Source organism: Bemisia tabaci, chromosome 3 (genome assembly GCF_918797505.1).
Source record: "Bemisia tabaci chromosome 3, PGI_BMITA_v3".
Lineage (NCBI taxonomy): Eukaryota > Metazoa > Arthropoda > Insecta > Hemiptera > Aleyrodidae > Bemisia > Bemisia tabaci.
The window spans coordinates 47,446,392-47,471,943 of NC_092795.1; the positions used below are offsets into that span (position 1 = coordinate 47,446,392).

The following is a 25,552-nucleotide window of genomic DNA, read 5'->3' on the forward strand; positions in this document are numbered from 1 at the left end:
AAAAAGTAAGAAAAATTTTATAGTGTCCTAGCGTGTTTTTGAAACTTTATTCACCTTTGGCGGAATTTTTAGGGTAATTTTTTCACTTTTCCTTACGAGACAAGGGTTACACATGAATTCGTAGTGGTTTGTCACCTGCGTCACGGGCCCCTCCAGGGCCCGGGCCCCGGTACCAAGGACCCAGTATCCCCCCCCCCCTTGTGGCGGGCCTGGGTTTCGCTAACTCATCTGGGGATGGAGAAAAGTGTCCTGTTGATCAAATGTATGTTTCTCTCAATGTCATCCAAAGGTTGCAACTTGCTAATGGCTAACGCAGTTAACTATCATCAGTGCTATCCAGTATCCAGGCTCGAATCGCCTGACGGTTTGCGCTTAATCTTTAACGAAAGTACACATTTTCAACCTAAAGGTTTTTTTTTTTTTTTTTTTTTTTTTTTTTTCTTTTACTACTTCAAATACTACATAAGTGGTAATCCTGCGCTTTCACTCAGAGCCCCGCCCCCTCCGTCCCTACTATGTACCAACCCAGGGCAACCGTTGTTTGAAACGATCAAACTCGGGTTTCCTATCCAGGAATCGAACCCGAGACCTCCTGAAGGTAGAGCCAGGGCTACAACCACTACATCGCAGGAGGCCGACCTTTGATCAATGTAACCCACAGAGAAATTAACCAAAAAATATTAACCACACATTTAAGTTACTTTGTGTTCTACTTCCCATTTCAACACATGGTTTTGGCTATTGAGATGCATTTCTAGGGTAGCTATTCTTTATCGTAGATAGCTCTATTGGTGTGCACTGCATTCTTGAGGACCGAAAGCTGTGGAGCATGGAGCTTGATTCCACGTACTCAATCTTCTTGAGTACTTTTTGGTCCGGCTAGACTGATGCGGGTACACCGACCGGCGCCCACCCAATAACGGGACGAGCGGCTGTACTATCACCGGTCTGCTGCCCATCGGGAGCTTTTTCCCGTAAACTCGCGACCTCGTCACGTCCAGCCCGAAAGTCGGGCGTCAAGCCAAGGTTCATTGATGACCGGAGAACACGAAAAAAAAAGAAGAAGAAATTACCGAGCCTGGACAACAGACAACAGCAGTGACACGCACCTCTCAGGCTCATCGATACCGCCGCTCGGTGGACTCAAACAAGAATCAATGAGATTTTCGTAGTTGGTCGGTTAGGGATCCATTATGGTCCCTTGGAGTGGCACACTCTCATGAAACCGGACCAAAAGAAATTAAAAGGTGAAAGCTTATCAAATTTCATTCTTAAATTTTGTGAAATTTTCTCAACAAAATGAAATTTTATGTGAAATTTCTTGACGATTTTCAGCAAAATGAAATTATATTTTACGTCTCAGCGCCACTTCGGGCCGAGTTTTGAAATTTTGAGTCTGTTGGGCGGACTTAGACGACATAGCTTAAATGGCGTAGTATGATTAGTCGGTTATGTCTTATCGCTACTTGATTGTCGTGCCTATCTCAGGTAAAATTGACGACGGGCTTTCGATAGAACTTATACGGACAGTGTTTTTTTCTCGATCATTTTACGCGCAGAAAAAACCTCGGTTAGATGAACCGATGAGTTCATTAGGAGCTTTTGGCACGAAATACTAAACCCTGGATCGTGCGAGCTTTCATCCTTGGTTACAAATTCCAACTTCAAGTTCGATAAACTAAAGGATTCGGTTTTACGGACTAAAAAACTTCAGTTGCTATCGAAAATTCTTAATTTGTGTTAAACCGACAGTAGGGGCCGGTTTGCTCGGCCGAAACTCAGTCCTCAAGACCGGAACGCTCCCGCTAAACTGAACGGTCCGTAAAACCGAAGTTTCCATTTCGAAACGTGCAATAGATGGTTTCCCGCGCAGAAATATGGATTTTCACGAAACTTCAAAAAGGTGAAATTTAATGAAATCCTGTGAAATTTCCTGAGCAAATTGAAATTCTGTGATACATCGCCTCAGCAAAATGAAATTTCATGAAACTCTATTCTGTGATGATTTGCATCTCTGTTGCCGCGTGACCTTCAGCTCAAATATTACAGCGCGTGATGTTACGCGGCTTCAGCGAGGCACTCTCACCGAGGAGTACACAGGCGGGTCAGCCAGGTCAACTGTGCGCCGATCCAGTGTGCGTTCGTGCGTGAGCAGCGGAGAAACCGTTGGGACGACAGCGATCCGCGCCCGGCTGCCAGGTCGCGGGGGGAACCGCGGCATTCCGTCCGGGACCCGGGGGAAAGGCGGCAATTCAGTGTGAGCGTGGACTCGGAGGATCCATGCGCGGCGCGGCGCGGGCCCGCAGGCCGTGTCAAGTGTGGGGTGGCCTTCGAGAGAGGGAAAGGGGACCGCCAAGGACACGTCCGCCGCCGCGTTCCACGTCGACGTCGCTTTCCCGAGCGCTGATCGGGTTCCGAGAAAATTGACGTTGACGGGAAAAGGCGCGCCCGAGAGAGAGATCACGGAGCCGAGCCCAGGCCCTGGGGCTTTTTCATTAGACAATCGAAAGTCGAACGAAATCCCATCTGGAGATGAAGTAATTTAGACTCGCTTTCATGAGAAGTGACTTTCGGGGATCCAGTATTTTCCTCCAGCAGTGAGTAACATTCATTCTGTTCCGTTGCCATAGCGTCAAATGCTCTTAAAATCGACCTTGCCTCCTGGAAAATGAAGGCTCCGACCAAACATGGCCTCTGGAAAATTTTCGCTGTCCTAACTTCGCCTCTTCATGAAAACAGAAAAAGAATTGGACCACATTTTGCAATATGAAACCTCTATTTCTAGCTCATTTTGGAAACAATATATGAATCGTCGGTTTTCCTATTCAGAAAGGTGCTTTTAGGGAAGCGCCAGAGATTGCGGTTCCTTATTGCCTAATGTAATCCAATTTTTATCTAGTTTCGTTAGATGGACACAAAATGGAAGTGCTTCTGATTCTTCTATTTCTAATGGGGGGTCATAAAGAATTCTTTTCAAGTTGAACTAAACTCTAACTTGTGAAGATTAAAGGCGGCCCCTGAGATTGAAACTTATGGAGGAATAAATTTTTAAACCTCTTATCTTAGGTTTGGAATCGGCGTGACTTATTTTTTTTTTAAACTTGATCAAACCAAAGCATAAATCGATCGCTAAACTTTGAAACCAATAATCTCAACTAGAACTTTTTACCATCTTCATGTGTGCTTATTTTCTAGAGAGAACAAAGGATTATTATGATTGAATATTTTTCAGGAAAATATTTCATCCGGTTTTTTAACCCTTCCTAAGTTAAACTGAAATAATTTTAAGCCATGACGTTAATTTATTCTAATTGAAAGAAAAACGACACGCAAATAATTGTAAATTTTGCAACTGATTGTGAGATATGTGGTATTGGAGGTTCGGTTCAGTCATTGATTTGCAGAGAGAATATAAAACTCAAGCCTGGTCCTCTAAGCTGAAAGTAACCGTCTGAAAGTTATTGCGAGTCGCTGATCAGTCACTATAGAGCGAACTTGAATGAACGTTGATCCCCACCTTTTCTTGAAGAGTTCATTTCCATTTACTATGATACGGGTTCTTAAGAACATTTTTTTCAACTTATCTCGTATAGAAGAGCAAAAATCAATATTCATTGATGATCCCTAGATCCAGGAAAAATTGCAGTGATGTTAGCCTGATGGAAACATATGTGTTTGTTGTGACGGCATTTTTTTTTTCGGTCAACGACGGATTATGAGATGATTTATGAAAAGATGCACGAAGGATATAATTTATAAATTTAATTTGTAGTTAGAGGAAAACTGGACTCCAAAATAATTTAAGCCGCGTTGAATGACTCAAAAGTTGTTCCCCATAGCAAAGGAGTTGTCGAATGTCGACTGATTATATGAGTAAAAACGACTCTGTCATTTTTCTGTCTCTGACACATCGGGTCTCACAAGAGTCCTGACTTGCTTCCGGATCGATCAAAATACAATAAAACAAATTACTTTTTGAAACAAATTTATCCGAAAAGTAAATTTCCAACCACAGAGTGAATAATGAGTGAAGTTCTACAGATTTAACTTTACGCTCGTTTTGATCTAGGACTTTAGCACAAAGGGAGACTGAATGTATCAGAGGCAGCACGAACTTTAATTAACAAGCTAAATTAGTGCTGCATTGACTAAATTATGCAAAAAAGACAGCTGTTCCTGGCTCATAGAGGTGCCTACCTTCTTAGCGAAACTCGTGGGACATATACGTTGTTTTTGATGAGCTAGAAATGATAATTCCTTATTGCAAAATATATAGTCGAAATTGAGGATTGAGCAATTGAAAAAGCTCACCTGCTCACCGACGGGTTAAAATCGATTTTTCTGGTAACCATTATTATATACATTAATCTTTAAATACTCGTTCAGGAGTATGAATATTCTAAAACAGATAATATTAATTTATTCTGCAGAATGTTCTGAGAAATCTTCTATACTATAAGCTCTCAAGCCTCCTAATTTTGCGAAACTGGTAACGCTTAGTTCCAGCGTTCTACAAAGCCGATTTTTATGATTTTTGCGGCTATCGACGGGCAATTGTCTCTAGATAAGCCAACTTTTTTCAGATTTTCAAAATATGGCCTAGGTTTTTTTATATTAAGTGGTAAAGTTGCGAATTCTCTCATTTAAACAATGTAAATTTATATTTTTTATCATAGTTCGTTTGAGCGTTCTACCGAGCCGATTTCCAAGTTTTTTGCGGTAATCGACGGGTAATTGGCCCTAGATGAGCCCGCTCTATTCAGATTTTGGAAATAGGACCCAGGTTTTTGGCGCGTATACGTAGTATACCGCCTTTGCGATCGTTTCGAACCCTGCTCGATACAATAACCGAGTCCCTTAGTTCCTTACCGAAAAGTGACTACCGCGAACTTCTGAGATTTTCCAAAGCGTGTAAAAAGTTTATTTATCCATCAATAATTATGATTTAAAGTTGTTTCTCATTCTGGGGGTCGCTAGTTTATGTGCAGTGAATACCAAGAGTCTAAGTTACTTGGTTTTTTTAAAAAAAGCCTAAGAATGCGACGCGCTGATTTAAAATATGCATATATAAGCAGAATCAAGCGAATTGATTCGAGGATGGCTGAGCAGGTCGGCACTCTCGGAATGAGAATCTAACTCCTCCGTTTTGTTCAAAACGTTGCTTTGACAGATCTGTAACCTCGGTTATACTTTTCAAAAGTTGGTACCCGTGCTCTGAAAAACCCAAATAAGCCAAGTTCGTGTAACTATGGTGTCGTTGCCTCGACCGGGCTGTGCTGTGTTGCCAATTGTTGGAGGATAGGTTACTTGCCCGGTGGTGGCTACCGCCACTCATGATAGTGCAATCTGTGTAAGTGCAATCTGTGATGAGCCTCGAGACTCATTAGACCATTAGCTAAACGTGGCTCATACAGGAATCCACTTACCCCTCTCTTCCCCACGCTCCTGATCACTGCGTCGCACAGTGCGGCATCCCATGGACAAAAATCGAAAATTGACTTGCTAAATTTCCAAATATTGTTATGATATTCGTGATCAGAACAACATTTCTGACACGAGGGTATACTTGTTTTCTTTATTTTCTTCCGAAAACACATTTAAATATGAGTTTGAAGTGGAGGTTAATTCGACCGAGAGGGAGCTGTCCCATAAGAAATACACAGCATCTTGGTTGTCAACTTTAGATAAACTTTTCTCGATAACTAGGGATAACCCTCTGGGTGGTTAGCATTTTCTCATTCTAAGTAGGCCCAACTTCAATCCTGCCAAAGAACTTTTGCGACTTTTTGCGACTATCGGAGATATTTGCATTTAAAAATTGGTTGAAATCAGGTTATTGCGAAATGTCATTCCCGGGCAGTCGGGGATTACCATTGTTCCGGGTGAAATTGGCTTTTCCGAGTTTTCCGGAAAATTGGAGGGTGATTGAAAGAAACGGACATCATATTCGGATTCAGCGCCTCAAAATACATGAAATTCACCTTACCTTGTCCGGGAGAAATTTGTTTTCATTTTTGTGCCTAAACAGTGAAATTGAATGTCATGTCATAACTCCCAATTACGTGTATTCGGCTCATAACCACTTATGACCTATTGTACCAGCTCTCGGGTGCTGGAAAAGTCAAAATCCGTTAAACAAAAGTCGGGGGGGGGGGGGGCTAGGCTAAATTGATCATTTCATGCCGTTTATGGTTCCATAGGTCCATTTTGACGGTGCCCTTGATTTTTGTCCACGCCGCTTATGGAAGTGCCGCACTGTGCGTCGGCGTCTCGACGAACAATAGCTAATGACGGTCGCCAAGCGAGGCCGGGATCCTCAGCCCCTCGCCCAATTACTTACGCTTCATTAACCATTTCACCGTCACGCTAGGATTCGTCCAATTTTAAAAAAAAATTGTTTCGCGAGTTTTTAGCAATTTTTTCCTTACTTTCCGTTAAAACACGAATTAAAAGAGGTCTCATTCATAAAAATCGGCCAAATAGAAGAGAAGTTACAGTATTCGAAATCCGAAGAAATCAACAAAACTTCTCCAAACAAAAAATAAAATGAAGGGGGAAAAAAAGAAATGTATAAATTACAATTTAATATGATTGACCTCAGAATGTGACAAGCAATTCAATTATAAAAAGGAGAAAAAATTGAGTGAAATTACAAAAAATTAGCCTCTTGCAAGGGGCTTTCTTGTATGAGTTTTGACCTGAAGACAAGTAAATCCCGTTATATTATTAAAACGAAATTGACTCCATAGTTTAATGCCTTAGTTTCTTGAATACGATTATTTTAAGCACTCGAAAATTTATACCAGCAATTTTACCCATGGGGGGATTTCCTGAGAGCTGATAATATCACGAATTTCTCATAGAGCCCTTCAAAAATGGCTTGCTTTTTGGGCAGCCGATTCGGCCATCAAACCGGGGTTTAAATGGAAGCTGATAATAACACAAAGCTCTGAGAAAAATTTTGAGATAAGTATAGGAACGGTTTGTAAATTACGAGGAGAGGCGGGCATTCTGTTCAGCATATCGATACATAAGTATTTTCACACGTAGAATTTAATTTTCACGTCAGGGAGTCGACATATTTTGATTTTTTTTATTTTATACGGAAAATTTATGGTTTTTCGGGATTGAAATTACTTACAATTGTTTCATGAAAAATGAATGCACCCAAAATGACTATAGCATTTTGACTTTCACATACGTGCACTCACTAAATTGATTGGTAAATTCAAAGAGTGGGTACATCGACCTGGTATATCAAGTTTCTGCGATTTTTTACGGCAAATCGGTAGATTTTCGGGATGTGGATTGCTTACTTTCAATTCATGAATGAATAAAGCATGGACATGGTTGAGCTTCTTTGCATGAAAAGACGTTTAAAATAACAAAATCAAGACATATTTAAGACAATTGCATTTATATCGAGTCAATTTCTTTTCAATAATATAACGGGATTTATAATACCCTACCGGTGATTTGGGTATTTTAGCCCCAAAATACCTTTAAATCGACTTTATCTTCTAGGAGTTCGACAGAATTTTTCCTTTCTTCGCTTAAATTTTTCCGTAGCACTTTTCTTCAAGAATCTGAAAAGATTTTGCTTGAGGCAGATCAAAAAACTTAAATTTGTTCGAATAGCTTTCTAGATTCACAACAGGGGCGGACTGGGTACAAAATCGTTGGTTGGGCGAAGCTGGCACAGGGGCCCCAGGGGGGGTCTGTGGGGACACCCCCAGCGCAGAGGGGGGTCCCGGGGCCTCCCGGAAAAAATTTTCCGGGGGGCCTCCCCCGGAAAATTTTTCAAAAAGAGCCCCTCCTAGATCAAATTTTAGGCGGTCTTAGCTTAAAATTTGTGAAAAATTTGAGTGTTCAAAAGTGATGCAATTCACCTATTTACTGTACTTTTTTTTGAAACTGAAGCAAATATTAAGGAATACTATAACAAAGATGAGAGGACAGAGCCATGAAACCTGAAACTTAACAATATTTTAGGGTAACAAACAAGCAACTTTCCTCCCCCCCCCCCCCCAATTTTAGAAATTTGTAATCTAATTGGTCGCATTTTGAGGCAGATTTTCCATCAATGTCTGCAGAAAAATTACGTTTCCGTTTTGACTTTCAGCAAAAATGTATGTATACACTCAAGAAGATCCTGAAAATTTTTGAAATTTTAACTCTATTTGGACACATTTCGATTCTTCCATGACGCAGATTTTCCATCAATGTCTACTGAAAAATTACGTTTTCTTTTGGAACTTTCAGCAAAAAATGCATAAATACACTCAAAAAGATCCTGAAAATTTTTGAAATTTTAACTCTATTAGGACGCATTTCGAGGCTTCCGTGACGCAAATTTTCCATCAATTTCTGCAGGAAAGTTACATTTTATTTTACTTATACACGAAGTACTTTCAAATTGTTACATTCAACAAAGCTGGAAAATTTTTGAAATTTCAACTCTATTTGGACGCATTTAGAGGCTTTTCTGACGAACGTTTTAGAAATGAACACGGTGTTTTCATTTGAAACTATACATTAAAAGAGATAAATATCTTCGACGGTCTCAAACTTCTTCTTTTCTCGCACTTTCTCATCTTCTGTCTCCTCTTTCCTTCTCTCTTTTCCTCCTTTTTTTTGCTTTCGGAGGGCGTTTGAGCCCCCGAAGCCCCCCCCCCCCCCCGGGCCCCCGTCTACGGGCCTGGCGACCGCAGCCTGATTTTGTCTAATTGCAAATCACTAGATAACCATCTGGGCGGCCCCCTCCTCATATTCCTCTTTCTCTATTCTCCGGCGCTCCCTTAATTTGATTCAATCCATCCGTAGTTTTTGGAAAGATTTTCTCGATCCTTCATAGTATTTTATATTCATCGGGATCCTCAAAGTTCTAAGCCGGTTTAAGAAGCTAAAAACTATTGTCTTCGAAATGCGGGCCCCCAACTTATATCACTGGGGCCCCTTGAAGAAACGAATGTTTCAAATGGGGCCCTTGGAGTCATAGGTCAGGGGTCCCGGCGTTTTTGTAACAGCCTGAACCATCACTGGTCTCCAGTCAAGTGCGGAGATCTGCGCTTTACATTAAGGCCCCTTTCATTCAAAAGTCCCGGGTCTGGGTGCTCTTCCGCATTTCAAGGCCCATTGCACTCCTTGCGGTTCAAGACTGGGGCCCCAAGGTTACCTTCGAGGCGCCAATGCCGCTCATTTTGAAGTCTTACAAATTTTCTTTTCCCTTGAGTGAAATTTTGTATACTCTTTTTAAGCCCTCGAGGGGGCCCCAGAGAGGTTTCTAGAGAATTGATGGTTGGGGATCCCCAACCGCCCACCCGGGCCAGTCCGCCCCTGATTCACAATACACAGTCTCGTGAAGGTGCGTCGTTGACCTTGCAGTGTTGGATCGTGAATTCTCTTGTTGTGCTGCTTGCCTTTTTTGAAATCTCTGTAAATGAAAACTAAAGGGGTTGATATGTGCGAGTTAATGACGCGCCTTATCAACACATTGTGTTGGAGTTCACTGCTTGTTTTACAATCACGTTATAAAAGTGAGTGAATTTTCAGAATGCTCCGAGACTGCTACCGCTATGCGCGGGAGGATGCGCAGTGGTCGAGGAGGTTGCGCAGTAGCTGGGTAGCCTGCGCATCAGCTCTACACTTATCTACTCAAGATTCGCCCTTACTTCCTCAAGACGAGCGGTAGCCGAGTCGTCAAAGACGTCGGAAGCGTCCACTTAAAATATAGTGTGGGTTCGATCCCCGTTACCCGAAATTTTTAATTATTACCTGATTATCAATGTTCGTTGTTTTACTGCAATATTTCATCAAGTAGTCATTCCAAAACGCGTCCTTTAGACTTCAAAAAAAAAAAATTTGTTTCTTTATTCATCAAAACCAAAAATTATTTCATTCTAAAAGTAAAGTATACCTCATTTCGTAATTTTTTAGGGGAAAAATAAAACTAACACCGATAGGAGGGTAAAAATAGGGCCGCGAAGCGGCCCATTGATGGCGCGGAGCGCCTTCAGGGGGTTGGGCCGCGTAGCGGCCAGGGGGCGTACCCCCTAGTATATACTGAGTACACAATCACGTTGTAGTATCTCGAGTTTCGGAGGATTTAAGGAATCGGTCTAGCGCATAAAATATATGTGCTTTCCGGCGTCAATTTTATGTTCAAAACTGCAAACTCGTTTGGTGAAACTCGTTGAAGTTTAAGTGAAGAGACTAAAGAGTCAACTACGTGAAACCATTAGCCTGGGGTCAGAGAGTGTCAGGTACTTGGGATTATTCCATCATGAATTCACGATAATCATAATTACAGAGTACAATTAGCAGGCGCGCAAAAATAGAGTTACGGTGGTAATGACCGATGAATCAGAGAGCTGTCACCTGTGAGAGCGTTTTGGTTCTCGCTAGGCAAATACAGACTCTCCAATGGCTCCTTGGTGACAGGTGGAACCTCTCCATTCAGGGTTTATCACACTCAGGGTCGTCTCCAGTCATTCCTTAAACAGCTCTTTTCCATAAGATCATTTACGGTTTCAATTAATTGAGAAAGTTCTAAGGAAATCTTTAATATAGCATGCATCATGAAAAGGACAATTTTTTATGGACCTCGAAAAAATTCACCGGTATAACTATGAGAGGAGATTTTTGCGAGCGATTAGAATGATTTGCCACTACAACATTTACAAAGCACTAATAAAAAAAATATTTGGAATTTTGAAAATAATAAGATAGGTAAAACTCTTCTTTTTTGTTCAAGACTCGTTTTACGGATGAACGCAACCCAGATTCTAAGTAGATAACATCGCGGTCGTCTGACTTTGAAGACGCTAAGATACGCCACCAAGTCCAACGCCTTGATACAATTATTCGTACTTGATGGATGTCCATGTTGCAGAGCCAAAAATTGAAGGCCCTTACGCTCTCTTCATGCCGACCGTTTGTAGGTACGACGCAGCAACGCGACGTGATAGTGCGATGTGCAATCGGCGCCGTTCACATTTGTGGAGGGTGTAATTCCCAAGAGTTTTTATTTATTTATTAAAAAAAAAAAAAAAAAAAAAAAAAAAAAAAAAAAAAAAAAAAAAAAACAAGCAGTGAACTCCAACACAATGTGTTGATAAGGCGCGTCATTAACTCGCACATATCAACCCCTTTAGTTTTCATTTACAGAGATTTCAAAAAAGGCAAGCAGCACAACAAGAGAATTCACGATCCAACACTGCAAGGTCAACGACGCACCTTCACGAGACTGTGTATTGTGAATCTAGAAAGCTATTCGAACAAATTTAAGTTTTTTGATCTGCCTCAAGCAAAATCTTTTCAGATTCTTGAAGAAAAGTGCTACGGAAAAATTTAAGCGAAGAAAGGAAAAATTCTGTCGAACTCCTAGAAGATAAAGTCGATTTAAAGGTATTTTGGGGCTAAAATACCCAAATCACCGGTATTATAAATCCCGTTATATTATTGAAAAGAAATTGACTCGATATAAATGCAATTGTCTTAAATATGTCTTGATTTTGTTATTTTAAACGTCTTTTCATGCAAAGAAGCTCAACCATGTCCATGCTTTATTCATTCATGAATTGAAAGTAAGCAATCCACATCCCGAAAATCTACCGATTTGCCGTAAAAAATCGCAGAAACTTGATATACCAGGTCGATGTACCCACTCTTTGAATTTACCAATCAATTTAGTGAGTGCACGTATGTGAAAGTCAAAATGCTATAGTCATTTTGGGTGCATTCATTTTTCATGAAACAATTGTAAGTAATTTCAATCCCGAAAAACCATAAATTTTCCGTATAAAATAAAAAAAATCAAAATATGTCGACTCCCTGACGTGAAAATTAAATTCTACGTGTGAAAATACTTATGTATCGATATGCTGAACAGAATGCCCGCCTCTCCTCGTAATTTACAAACCGTTCCTATACTTATCTCAAAATTTTTCTCAGAGCTTTGTGTTATTATCAGCTTCCATTTAAACCCCGGTTTGATGGCCGAATCGGCTGCCCAAAAAGCAAGCCATTTTTGAAGGGCTCTATGAGAAATTCGTGATATTATCAGCTCTCAGGAAATCACCCCATGGGTAAAATTGCTGGTATAAATTTTCGAGTGCTTAAAATAATCGTATTCAAGAAACTAAGGCATTAAACTATGGAGTCAATTTCGTTTTAATAATATAACGGGATTTACTTGTCTTCAGGTCAAAACTCATACAAGAAAGCCCCTTGCAAGAGGCTAATTTTTTGTAATTTCACTCAATTTTTTCTCCTTTTTATAATTGAATTGCTTGTCACATTCTGAGGTCAATCATATTAAATTGTAATTTATACATTTCTTTTTTTCCCCCTTCATTTTATTTTTTGTTTGGAGAAGTTTTGTTGATTTCTTCGGATTTCGAATACTGTAACTTCTCTTCTATTTGGCCGATTTTTATGAATGAGACCTCTTTTAATTCGTGTTTTAACGGAAAGTAAGGAAAAAATTGCTAAAAACTCGCGAAACAATTTTTTTTTAAAATTGGACGAATCCTAGCGTGACGGTGAAATGGTTAATGAAGCGTAAGTAATTGGGCGAGGGGCTGAGGATCCCGGCCTCGCTTGGCGACCGTCATTAGCTATTGTTCGTCGAGACGCCGACGCACAGTGCGGCACTTCCATAAGCGGCGTGGACAAAAATCAAGGGCACCGTCAAAATGGACCTATGGAACCATAAACGGCATGAAATGATCAATTTAGCCTAGCCCCCCCCCCCCCCCCCCGACTTTTGTTTAACGGATTTTGACTTTTCCAGCACCCGAGAGCTGGTACAATAGGTCATAAGTGGTTATGAGCCGAATACACGTAATTGGGAGTTATGACATGACATTCAATTTCACTGTTTAGGCACAAAAATGAAAACAAATTTCTCCCGGACAAGGTAAGGTGAATTTCATGTATTTTGAGGCGCTGAATCCGAATATGATGTCCGTTTCTTTCAATCACCCTCCAATTTTCCGGAAAACTCGGAAAAGCCAATTTCACCCGGAACAATGGTAATCCCCGACTGCCCGGGAATGACATTTCGCAATAACCTGATTTCAACCAATTTTTAAATGCAAATATCTCCGATAGTCGCAAAAAGTCGCAAAAGTTCTTTGGCAGGATTGAAGTTGGGCCTACTTAGAATGAGAAAATGCTAACCACCCAGAGGGTTATCCCTAGTTATCGAGAAAAGTTTATCTAAAGTTGACAACCAAGATGCTGTGTATTTCTTATGGGACAGCTCCCTCTCGGTCGAATTAACCTCCACTTCAAACTCATATTTAAATGTGTTTTCGGAAGAAAATAAAGAAAACAAGTATACCCTCGTGTCAGAAATGTTGTTCTGATCACGAATATCATAACAATATTTGGAAATTTAGCAAGTCAATTTTCGATTTTTGTCCATGGGATGCCGCACTGTGCGACGCAGTGATCAGGAGCGTGGGGAAGAGAGGGGTAAGTGGATTCCTGTATGAGCCACGTTTAGCTAATGGTCTAATGAGTCTCGAGGCTCATCACAGATTGCACTTACACAGATTGCACTATCATGAGTGGCGGTAGCCACCACCGGGCAAGTAACCTATCCTCCAACAATTGGCAACACAGCACAGCCCGGTCGAGGCAACGACACCATAGTTACACGAACTTGGCTTATTTGGGTTTTTCAGAGCACGGGTACCAACTTTTGAAAAGTATAACCGAGGTTACAGATCTGTCAAAGCAACGTTTTGAACAAAACGGAGGAGTTAGATTCTCATTCCGAGAGTGCCGACCTGCTCAGCCATCCTCGAATCAATTCGCTTGATTCTGCTTATATATGCATATTTTAAATCAGCGCGTCGCATTCTTAGGCTTTTTTTAAAAAAACCAAGTAACTTAGACTCTTGGTATTCACTGCACATAAACTAGCGACCCCCAGAATGAGAAACAACTTTAAATCATAATTATTGATGGATAAATAAACTTTTTACACGCTTTGGAAAATCTCAGAAGTTCGCGGTAGTCACTTTTCGGTAAGGAACTAAGGGACTCGGTTATTGTATCGAGCAGGGTTCGAAACGATCGCAAAGGCGGTATACTACGTATACGCGCCAAAAAAAAAAGATAATCAATTTTACGTGAAACTTTCGAAGACTATTATAGTGTAAGCAACAAAAATCATTCTGAATGCGAAGTATGAAAGTGGTTGATTTTTCTCATCAGAAAGAAATGAGACTGAATGATTACAGCGATACAAACCTGACTATGGGGTGTATTCGTTTCATTTTAAATCCGTATTGTAAAACTTGATAATTTTATTTTATATAGATCATATATCTGTCATTATTTCTGCAGGATCGAAGATACGGCAAAAAATTCATATTAAGCAAATTATGCAATTCAGGAAAGGTATGAGCTCCATAAAAATAAAACGGCCAATACGTAGGAGTCAGACGGCTAAACTGTAGAGCTTGCAAGGAAAGAGGGCATTTGAAGTTTCAATACTGGCACTCTGCTTCAAATGTCCATGTCTATTAAAAGAACTCATGTCCATTCTTAAGAGGCCGAATCCGTCGCTTAATGGGACAATCAACACGTTCGAATTAGGACTTCAAAAAGACGACTATAAAAAACTGCGACGATAAAATCTAAGTACCCGATGAAAGAATCAAAATACTTCACCCAAGGACCATGTGACATACCTGAGGCTGGTTTGCAGTGCTGCTAGGTCAATCTACAAATAATCGATTTTTCAAGCTTTTCTCAGAAAATTTCAATGGGTCAGTTGCGCTGGTCACAGAATCGTGTTTTGATGCTTGAATTGCTTGACTCTTGTAGTTCAGCTAAAAATAATAAGATCTTTCCAGACAGCAACTCTATAGATTTAGTATCAACCGAGATATCGCCTTTTGCATTTTTGACGTCATCCACTGCGGTAGTGACACCCTTGGATTCTTCCTCTTGGTCAGTAAGACGTATATTTGCACTGGTTACTCAACGGCAAATTCAAGATACTTTTTTATCCATGGCTCAGAATTAGGTCAAATGCCATTGTAATGAAGGGTGGGATACGAACATTTTAGCACCAAAAATGCTTTCGAAGATCAATATAAAAAGAGATAGGACAGTGCAACTTATTTTCAGTATACCGAAGAAAATTCTCGGTCGCACATTTATAAACTGCGTATCTAACCCTCAAAAATCGACCCTGAAAAATTACCCGCCGGAAAGAGCTCCATAGAGTCCCTTTATACTGAGAGCCAAGACAACAACCCCTCATTAAGCCACAAACGGGAATAAAGATTACACAAATTGAACGTTTTTCGTAATCTTTGATCGGCCCATTCTCAAATTCCCTTCTCCGCCCCTTCTCTCATTCCGTTTGTTCCTTGCCGAACCCGTAATTCCCTGGTCCATTCCAGATTATAATCTTTGCAATCGATGAAAATGTAATCTTTATTCCCATTTGTGACCTAAAATACGGGAACCAATCAGAAATGGATTCACATTGTTTTGGCTCTCAGTATAAAGGGACTCTAGAGCTCCATGCCTTTCTCCCGTCGACAAAGACATAATTTTATCAATATTTTCTGGGAGAGCGGCAACGCCGTAATGTGCAAACAATCCACTGCGCTACAACAATAACTTTTGCGAAAATGATGTCATTAACGAGCGATGGCCGAAGTGACTGGCACGCGGTCGGAGCGCGACTTTGGCCGGACATTTAAAGAGCTCTTATCCCAAGGAGAGGCGTTAAACTCTTCCGCCTATGCTGCCGCCCACTCAGACACCGGCACCGCGGGAAAAGGCAAGAAAAACAACTACGCCGATGCGAATCGCCTTCCACTCACTCGGCACGAGAGAACCTGGTTCAATTACATTCCTAAGTTTATGCGCAAGCTTGTTAATGTGCGCACGCTTTTGATTGCTTTGATCTCTTAACCGCATTTGACACAATGGGAAGATATCAAGCTGAACAATTTTCTGAAAATGTAGATCGATTTGGATTAGGTTTGATAGCATCGGCTCATCGGCTCAACGTCGTAGTCATCAAGATATCGAAGAATCTCGGGAACCTAGAACCGCGGGTTCATTATTGAAATCGATAGACAACGCGATAGACAAAGAAGACAAAGGGGGATTGGAGCGATCCTATAGGTAGAAGCAGTTGAGGTTACACGAACAAAGGAGGTGAGAAAGAGACTAACTGACGGCAACTCAAGAGTGACCATATAGTTAGTCCACCATTAGTCCAACAACCACCAGATTAATCCGAAAGGATCGTTCTAACTAACGGCAACCAACTAGAGACCCTACAGTTAGTCCACCATTTTCTCCGTTTGTCAATGGGAACCACCCATTTCAATCATTAAAATCGCTCGATACTCTTCATATCTTCTTTGTCTATCACTTTGTCTATCAATTTCAACAATCAGCCCACAGTTGCGGTTACAAAGGAGAAAGGAGGTGAGGAAGAGACTAAGTGACGGCAACTCAAGAGCGACCATATAGTTAGTCCATCATTAGTCTAACAACCATCTGATTCCTCCGAAAGGATCAGTGAAGAAAGAAAAAACACATTGGATCTAGAGTCCAGACTCTTGAAAACATTGAAAAGAAAAAAACTCTTGATTCAATCGGATTTTTGCTTGAATCAAAACGAAATCCGCTTGAATTAAGAGGCTTGGTTCTTGATTTAAGCTAGATTCTGATTGAATCAAGAGTACTTTTTCTTGTCGATGTTTTGAGTCTGGACTCTAGATTCAATGATGTTTTTTTTTCCTGTGATCGGTCCATTTTCCGTGTCTTCTTCGTCTATCAATTTCAATAATCAGCCCGGAGACCTCCGGGTCATCTCCCGTGACTGCTAAAAAAACGAGGATTTTCCGACGGCGACGACTGACGAGGCGGCGGAACAGGTTCAAGGCGAATCTGGAGTATGTCGGCCGCGTATCGCGCCTCCTTCCTGCTTTCCTGCCGCCGCGCCGCCGCCGATGGTCATAGAGCTCACTTGCTCGCACAACGCGCAAGCAACAAGCAGGTAAAGAGTAATCGATGATTGAAAATGGAGATGCCCGATTAGGCTCGCTTGTCCCCGGCGATTTCGCGCGCGTTGCCGCCGGACCGCGCCGAGGAAAATCAGGGGAGAAAAAAGAAAGTACCCTCATTTCCCTCTTCGGAAGATTCACTCGAACCAGCGGGCCAATTATTGAAATTGATAGATAAAGCTATAGACAAAGAAGACAGAAGGGATATGGAGGATCCTACACTGGAAATAAAAACACAATTGGATCTAGAGTCCAGACTCTTAAAAACATCGACAAGAAAAAAATACTCTTGATTCAATAAGATTTAAGCTTAAATCAAGAACCAAGCCTCTTAATTTGAGCGGATTTCCTTTTGATTTAAGCTTAATTCTGATTGAATCAAGAGTCCTTTTTCTTGTCAATGTTTTCAAGAGTCTGGACTCCAGATCCAATGTGTTTTTTTCCAGTGTATTGGTGGAAGCGGGTGGTTGCAATCAGGGTGTCTATATACTAAAACAGGCTGCTCAAAAATGAGTACTTTTACAGTACTTTTTCAGTACATTCTCAGGAAATTCAGTACTTCCTCCGACAGAAAAAATTCGTACTTTTTTAGTACTTCCATTTGACGAAATTCGAAATATTTCAAAAATTTGAAATTGCGACAAAAATGGCGAAGAATTAAAAAAATTCCGAACCCTTTTGTGGAATTTCCGCACTTTTTCAGTACTTCCAGACAGCCCTTGAAAAATCAGTACTATTTCCGGACTTGTAGACACCCTGGCAATGGACAAAGGAGATAGGTAATAGACTGACTGAATGCAACCCAAGAGAAGCCTATACTTAGTCCATCATTTTCTCCCGTCGGCTATAGGAACCATCCATCTCGACCAATGGGATCGCTCCATACTTCCTTTGCTTCTTTGTCTACAGATTTGTCTATCCATTTTAATAATCAGCCCGCTGGTTGAAGTTAAGATTGATTGACATCCTACGTTATTTTTTCATACCCTCGTACCCCTCGTAGAGATAATTATCTAAGACCAACAGAGAGAGGAAGAAGAAGTGAAAGCAAATTGTGCGATATTTTGTTGTTTACTCAATTGTTCATACCTATTTGTTTTAATAAAATAATTTTGAATTGCCAATTGCTTTCAATCATTGTCTTAATACAGGTTAAAAACTTGATTTTCCACCAATTTATCTTCTCGCGCAAACTTGTCTTGTCGCAGAAAAAGCCCCGAGCCGCGGTGACGGTAAGTGGGTCATCCCCCAGAAGTTAAAATCCTGCGATTCGAACTTGGGACAAATCCCATAAAAACGTCCCGTGGAGACAAGGCCTAGATCGGTCTGTAAATTTTTCTCTTTGAACTACATGAATCTAAAATTATTTCAGCAAATGAATGGTGGAGAATACGTTCTTGTTCGGCTCTATTCTATAACTATATTCTTTTCCATATTCTACATCCAACTACTCTATGGCATCTCTGCACGCGTACATCAGTCTGGAATACCGTGTACCTAATTTCTCGTGTCGCATTAGATAGTTTAAAACCAGGAATTTGAAGCGTTGATCAAGATGAATAATTTCAGTGGCGAGGCTGCTTTGCGATATATCGATTGATCTGCCATTTAAACCTATGTAAAAGAATCGATAGACCTACCTATTTTCTTATGTCGCATTAGATAGTTTAACCAGGATTTGAAGCGTTGATCGAGATGATTAATTTCAGTGGCGTGCGTGCTTTGCGATATATCGATTGATCTGCCATTTAAACCTAAGCAAAAGAGTCGATAGACATGGTGTTCGTAACGAACACCTTAATAATCGATTCTTTACAATAGCTTCAAATGGGGAAATATCGATAATCGATCGTTCACCGCCACGCCACTGATTAATTTGATATCGGCAACAGGGGGATCCGCGCTCGCTTTTCCCCGGACATTCAAACGCGTCTCGCGTACGACCCAGTCCTACTTCCTTACACTACACGCAACCCCCCCCCCCCCCCTTCTTTTTCGTGAGTCCCCCTTTCCCCCTTTTCCCGTGAAATGAGAGAGTGAGTCACCGGCGATGCCTCACTGTCACTGACGTGTTGTTCAGCGCTGCAAGCTTCATAGTGACACCAGGTGAATCGAACATGCCATGGGTGCTGGGATATGAACCTCAAAGATGGGGCTTCCCTTGTAAACAGGCGGGTCTTCGGTAGAAGTTGGAAATAGATGAATTAGCGGATCCAGCAAGTTGGCAACATTGTCTTTTCTCCGCTTAAATCTATGGAAATGTATCGATTCTTGAAGGGGCCAGATGCTCCAACAAGAGTGGATTGGTTGACATAGGTTTAGATGGAGAAAATCCTGTGTTGCCAAATTGCTGGATCCGCCCCTAACGTTAGCTTTCACAGATTTTACCGCAGAACATACTGAACATACTCGAAGCAAGTAAATTTGTAAGTGACTAGTTTCATGCTTTCCGACCTAATTTGCGAAAATCAAATCCTGGGCACTCTGAAACGGCTTCTATTATTGGGCCTCGTGTTTCAGGTAGGTATACTTTTTTCATTTCCGTGGAATGGCATTACATGGACTTTCGGTAGGTACCAGCTGGACCCTCACAGGACGAAGCACGAATTGGGCCAGGGTTAGTACCTATCCAAAGCCTATGTTATGTCATTTGACCAATGTCTCTAGGCATGAGCAGCAAAAATTGTTGTCGCATTCCCTCGTTTCTTTAGTCCATTCCATCTACGTACTGTTAAGAACCACTGGGAATATTATCATCCCAGCAGGCCGATTATTGAAATTGATGGACAAAGCTATAGACAACGAAGACAAAAGGGATACGGAAGGATCCTATCGGTGGAAACGAGTGGTTGCCATAGACAAAGGAGGTAGTTACTAAACTAACAGCAACCCACGAGAGACCCTATAGTTAGTCCATTATTTTCTCCCTTAGTCTATAGAAACCATGCATTTTAACCAATAGGATCGCTCCATACTCCCTATGTCTTCTTTGTCTATCAATTTTAATAATCAGCCCGCAGGGATTTGTAATTCTTTGATGGACAAAACCACAGAAACCGATGAGAAATGGACGGCCCAAAAAAATCCTTCCTTATGTGCGATTTTAAAGGGCCTCAAATCTGACTTAGTTCTGTTCCTCGAGGAGCAACTTCCACTGTGTCATTCAGGTAGAGTGGAATTAAATTTTCGCGGTCTCGAGAGAGATACAGATCAGTCCGGCCGGCGCCGACAGACATGCAGTAACGACCCATTGTGACCGGGGCACAAGGCCAGGCGCAGTCACATACTCGGTCGTGAGTGCGGATTTTGTCCACGCGAAGCGTTGGTGCGCTACGGAGCGGTGCCGGCAAGGTCACGGAAGTGACCAGTCCACTTGACTGCTGCTCCTTGCCCCTTGGGCGACGACCGCGGTTGAATGACACTCCAATCCTCCAATCCGACCCAACAACTAAATAGCGCGGCTTGAGCCATCTCTTGAATTATACTCGTAACGGGATTGGCTTGCACAACCATTTGGGCAACGCCGTACTACCAACCGATGCCAACTTCGGATGAAAGAATACAAGTTTTCTCATGCGAAACAAAGGTTTATCGTTGTATACGTTGTAATCTAGGCGACTTTACAAGCATTCTGCTGTGCTAAGGAAGAACGCCGTAAGACCATTGGAGAGTTGCCAAATTCCCCCGGATAAAACATGTATTTTTGAAGAAATTTATGAATGTTTTTCCTTGAAATTTTCGGGTATTTTAGATTAAATTGCTAGCGAAATAGTCTGAAAAATTGGAAGAAAAATATTTCCAATTTCCCAATAAAAGCGTAATTCATCAGAGGAAATTTGGCAACGCCTGGATGTACATACGGCGTTTATCCTTAGCACGGCAGCATTACGCTCCGAAGTGCACTTTATCGACTTGCGGTATAAATAGAACTGTATCGTAGAGTTTTCATAACTCGTATTCTTTTGAGCCCGGCACTCCAGCGAGTCCAGCCAATAAAAAATGACCCACTGAATGTCGACAAAACATGCGCTGGGCATTGCGACAGTCACTGCATGACTTTTACGTTCAACATCCTGCGGCCAGTCAAAGATAGATCATTTGGTCCACTGGACCACGCTCGAAACCAATTCATAATTAATTTTTTCACCACTCGTTGCCACCCTACGGCACCGATCTGGCGCAGTTAGGCGACCGTCCTGCTGAATTCGAGGACCTTTCTCTCCTCTTTTGTTTGGTATACCTATTCCATCTTGCGAAAGCTCCGATTCGTCGAAGTTCAAACAAATGATTTGTTGCTCAATATATTTGTAGACCAGGTGCTAAAATAGCGCTGGGTCCACACTTTGCGAGGAAAACACGGCCAAAAATTTCAAAAAATTTAATTAGAGTTAAAATATTCTAATACAAGCTGCATGAGCTGAACTCTCTCCCCCTCAGTCTCGTGCTGGTACCAAAGACATGCTGGTACTCAGTACTCACTAGAGCTTAAAATTATTTTGACTCTAGTTGATATTTTTAAACTCCTTGGCCTTGTTTTCCCCGCAAAATAGTGTGGACCTAGCCCTTTTTTTACAACTTTGTTACATACAGATCAGGGCCACGGTTCTGAGTGTTGTTGTTTTTCATTTTTTTGTTGGTTTTTTCCGTATATCAGTAGACAATATGGTTAATAATATATATTGACAACTGATTAAGAAATTCAAGATAATGTCTTCCTTTTTCTTCATTAATTTAGATGAGAGACGGGAATATTTTTAGTACATAATGACATAAGGGTGCGTCAGAGAGAGCACTTTTACTGTCGGGAGGACTATTCCTATTTAGAATCCTGCGTGACTTGTAAAAAATGGGGAACACGTGGAAAATGTCGTGAGGATTGAAAAAGCGTCTTGAAAGAAAACAAACTAAAGAAGTAATAGGCCTTTCTAATGAGTTGAAGTCACCGGCTTCGAAGTCATGCTGCTCTCACTGCCTCTCTCTCGTTTCATGGATTCAGTTGAAGATAGCTGTCAATTTTCTTTTTCAATATCAAAAGAAAGGGGTAAGAGGATAAAATCTGAAATGAAGCGGAAAGTTCAATACTTTATGGCTGGTCACTTTTTTATCACCAAGCGCACAAAGACAACGTAAATTTGACAGTCACGCACAAAGGTACCTCAAGCATTAATATCAATATTACTCAACCTAAGACTGGATTTTGTTATTAACTAAACGCAATTTTGTGCTCAAACCGGAAATGAGAACATCCCAAGATGCCTTTTTCGCATGATCCTTTTCCTCTCCTTCTTTTCATTTGATCAATGTTGAAAACATGCGTACATATTTATCTTAGTGATTTTTTTAATGCATCTATCCCAGGGCAAACTTTTAGGTGTGAGCCAGTCGTGCACAACGGTTCAAGTCATACCTACTTTAAGGGACCAAGGGTAATTTTTTTCAAGGACAGATTATTTTGAACTCACCGAAGTTTCAGCTAGAAAAGACGCCGGATTTAAAACCTATAACAGAAACAACAAAAAATGTTAAATTAGTATAATTATATCGGACAAATAGGCAAAAATACTGCAAAAACGCCAAACTATATGAATACAAATCAAAAGGAAGTTATCGCGGAGTTTGGGAGACTTGAACACGCAGTTACAAAAGTTAGAATCAGCGAAGCGCTGCTTGGACCGTTTATCTTCATCCCATTGAACCAAAATCCATAGTGTGATGTCACAAGCAATAAATCAATGAGATCAGACCAGACGACGCGACTCGACAGACGACACACTCGGTCTCAATGAAGTCTCCTAAAACTAATTGCAAATTATTTCCTCCCAGAATTTTAAACGGCGAGTCGCGAAATGTCAAGGCCTAGGATAACCTAGAAAACATCCCGTTTGACGAGCGGTGCGCATCCCAGTGGTGCCGTGCTGATATGAGGCAAAACACCGTATGAGCATTCAGACGTTGCAAAATTTCTTCCCTTGGAACAAAATTTTCTGGAAAACCTGTCTATTTTTACCTCGAAAATGTGTTCAAAATTGAATCCGTAATTTTTCTTATTTACCTTAAAAAATTAATTAATTTTCCGAAAAGAACACATTTAACCGAAGGAAATATGACAATGATCGAATGTTCGTACGGTGTTTTACTTCAGCACGGCATGAGTTTTCCAGCATCCATTTTTCCTCGAGCTCTGAACCCAAATGTCATTTCCTACCAGGCGGCCGAAATCTAAATTACAATGGTTCGCAGAGATTAAATGGCACATTTCTCAGGAAATCGTGGTCATAACTCTGTCGCGCACGCTCGGATTAATAGTAGCTGACGAGCGAATTCTTCCTCCTTGCTTTTGGAATGCAAATTTACATTGTTGTGAATGCTATCAGATTGGCTTAGATTTTTACCCAGGAAAAGGATAATAAAGATTATGTAATATGTAAAAATCAAGTATACTGCGCATTGGTACCGGAGATAAATAGACTCCCTTTCCTGGCCTCTTGGCGACAGGAGGAAATTTTTACCGATTTGGGGACCCGACATTTCCTTGTGGACAACAATTTTAAGGCCGCAGTAGTCATTTTGCCTTCTCATCGGCTGTTGTGCTGCTAGAAAAGCAGTGCGTCCGACAAGTTTACCAGACACCGGTTTCTTTTTGCTGAACTGTGGCGGTAGCCCTCATGTTTCCACTATCAAAACAGAAGCTTAAAGTGGAGCCATACCTATATCGAAATCTGACCAATCACGTCACCAAAATGCCGATTAATTGTTACATTTTGAACTCCCGTTTGGATCGTGGAGACAGAACTTTTACCCTTATCACGTCTTTCAACGTCCTACAAGAAGGTTAAACAACGGGTGAATAATGCACCCAGTCCTGAAAATAATAGCATTCACTATTACCAACATACCAAAACAAGGATTTTTTGTTATCCCTGATTAGTATTCCAAATGCTGACCCAACAGAACATGTAAGGAAATAGTAATTCATTGGAAGAAAAAACACATTGGATCTAGAGTCCAGACTCTTAAAAACTTTAACAAGAAAAATACTCTTGATTCAATTGGATTTTTGCTTGAATCAAAACGAAATCCGCTTATATTAAGAGGTTTGGTTCTTGATTTAAGCTAGATTCTGATCGAATCAAGCGTACTTTTTACTGTCGATGTTTTTAAGAGTCTGGACTCTAGATCCAATGTGTTTTTTTCCCAGTGTTTGATGTTTTTAAGCGATGACTCCTTCAATTTGGATGGTTATGCAAATTCAACGACAAAGAAGCCGAAAGGAGCGTTTTACACTCACTGTAACCCGTCAATGTATCCCTTCACCTCAGTCATGTTTAAAATTATCGACCCAGAAACACCGCGGCAGCTTCAATGAGTCTTCAACGCCGAAAGCTACTTGCTTCATCTTCACACCTGTCTAATGCTCGGTGCTCACGTAGTTCATTACGATGAAAATCATGAGCAGAGGGTTAATCCAACGGATGTGTTATCTCATCCGAGTGACTCTGAGGATCTCTGCTGTTTCCTCCCCTGCCGCGGACCCTGCCGGCGTCCGTTTCCAGTGGTCTCCGTTTCACGTTTCGACACATGGAACATGGACATTGGACATGGAGCGTGGAGCAGTCGGATCTCCGTACTCCGTATCCGCAATCCGTATCGGATGACTCTGGGCGACTTGATCCGCGGCGCTGGGACCGTATGACCGTATCCGTGTCCGAAGAGTGCTCCACGGGTGATTCTTTGCTCAAATAATGAGCACAATCGCCCGAATCAGATCGGAACGCTCGCCTTTGCGTTGCCGTGCGTTTTCCCAAAAGGGAAATATTACCTCTCGTGTGGCAGTGTGAGCGTGGAGGGGCGGAATGGGAGCACAATAATGTGTGAACTGAACCGCGGCAAATATCGATGATCGCTGTAGTCGAAAAGGGCATACCTCCGAAGGTACGCGTAAGAAAACCTCCGAATACACTTCATTTTTTCAAAATAAAACTATCTAGAGTACATCCTTTAAATTTTCTGAGAATAATTCTGGAATCTGAGAAAAAAATTCCGATGAAGTTCTGTAAATTTTTTTTTTTTTTCAAAAAGTGCTGCTTCCTTTTTTCTCTTTTTGATTTTTGTTTTCAAAAAATGTTGATTTTTCTTCTTTTTTTTTTCTTAACAAATTAAACGCGAGGAACAATTTTAAACAGATTGTTGTATTCGAGTTGGGATTATTGGCCTAACACGCTATAGTACATAAGTTGCATTCAAATCGAACGCTGATCAAAAAGGTTCTCAAGTTCGTTTCTCAGCCGATAAACGCGACGCAACTTTGGTTGTAGCGCCTGGATACAACTATTCCTGCTCCGGGGATGTCATTGTTGCATACACATAATAAATGAAGGCGCTTCGATTTGCCTGATTCGCGGGGCGATTTGCGCACGCGTGGGAAGTCCTGGATGAGAGGCAAAAAGGGCAACCTCGATTTGATGTAAACTATCACCTCGTGGAATTCATACCCTTTTGGA

The 25,552-nt window shown here is 41.2% G+C and overlaps 1 protein-coding gene across 1 annotated transcript in view; it reads right to left on the bottom strand.

Annotated features, from left to right (window-relative positions):
* Positions 1 to 25,552, bottom strand: part of LOC109030630 (uncharacterized) — a 148,397-nt gene that overhangs the window by 80,031 nt on the left and 42,814 nt on the right. The window contains exon 2 of the mRNA XM_019041692.2: positions 22,514 to 22,549. The gene's annotated coding sequence lies outside the window, so the exon portion shown is untranslated. The remainder of the gene's footprint in view (positions 1 to 22,513; positions 22,550 to 25,552) is intronic.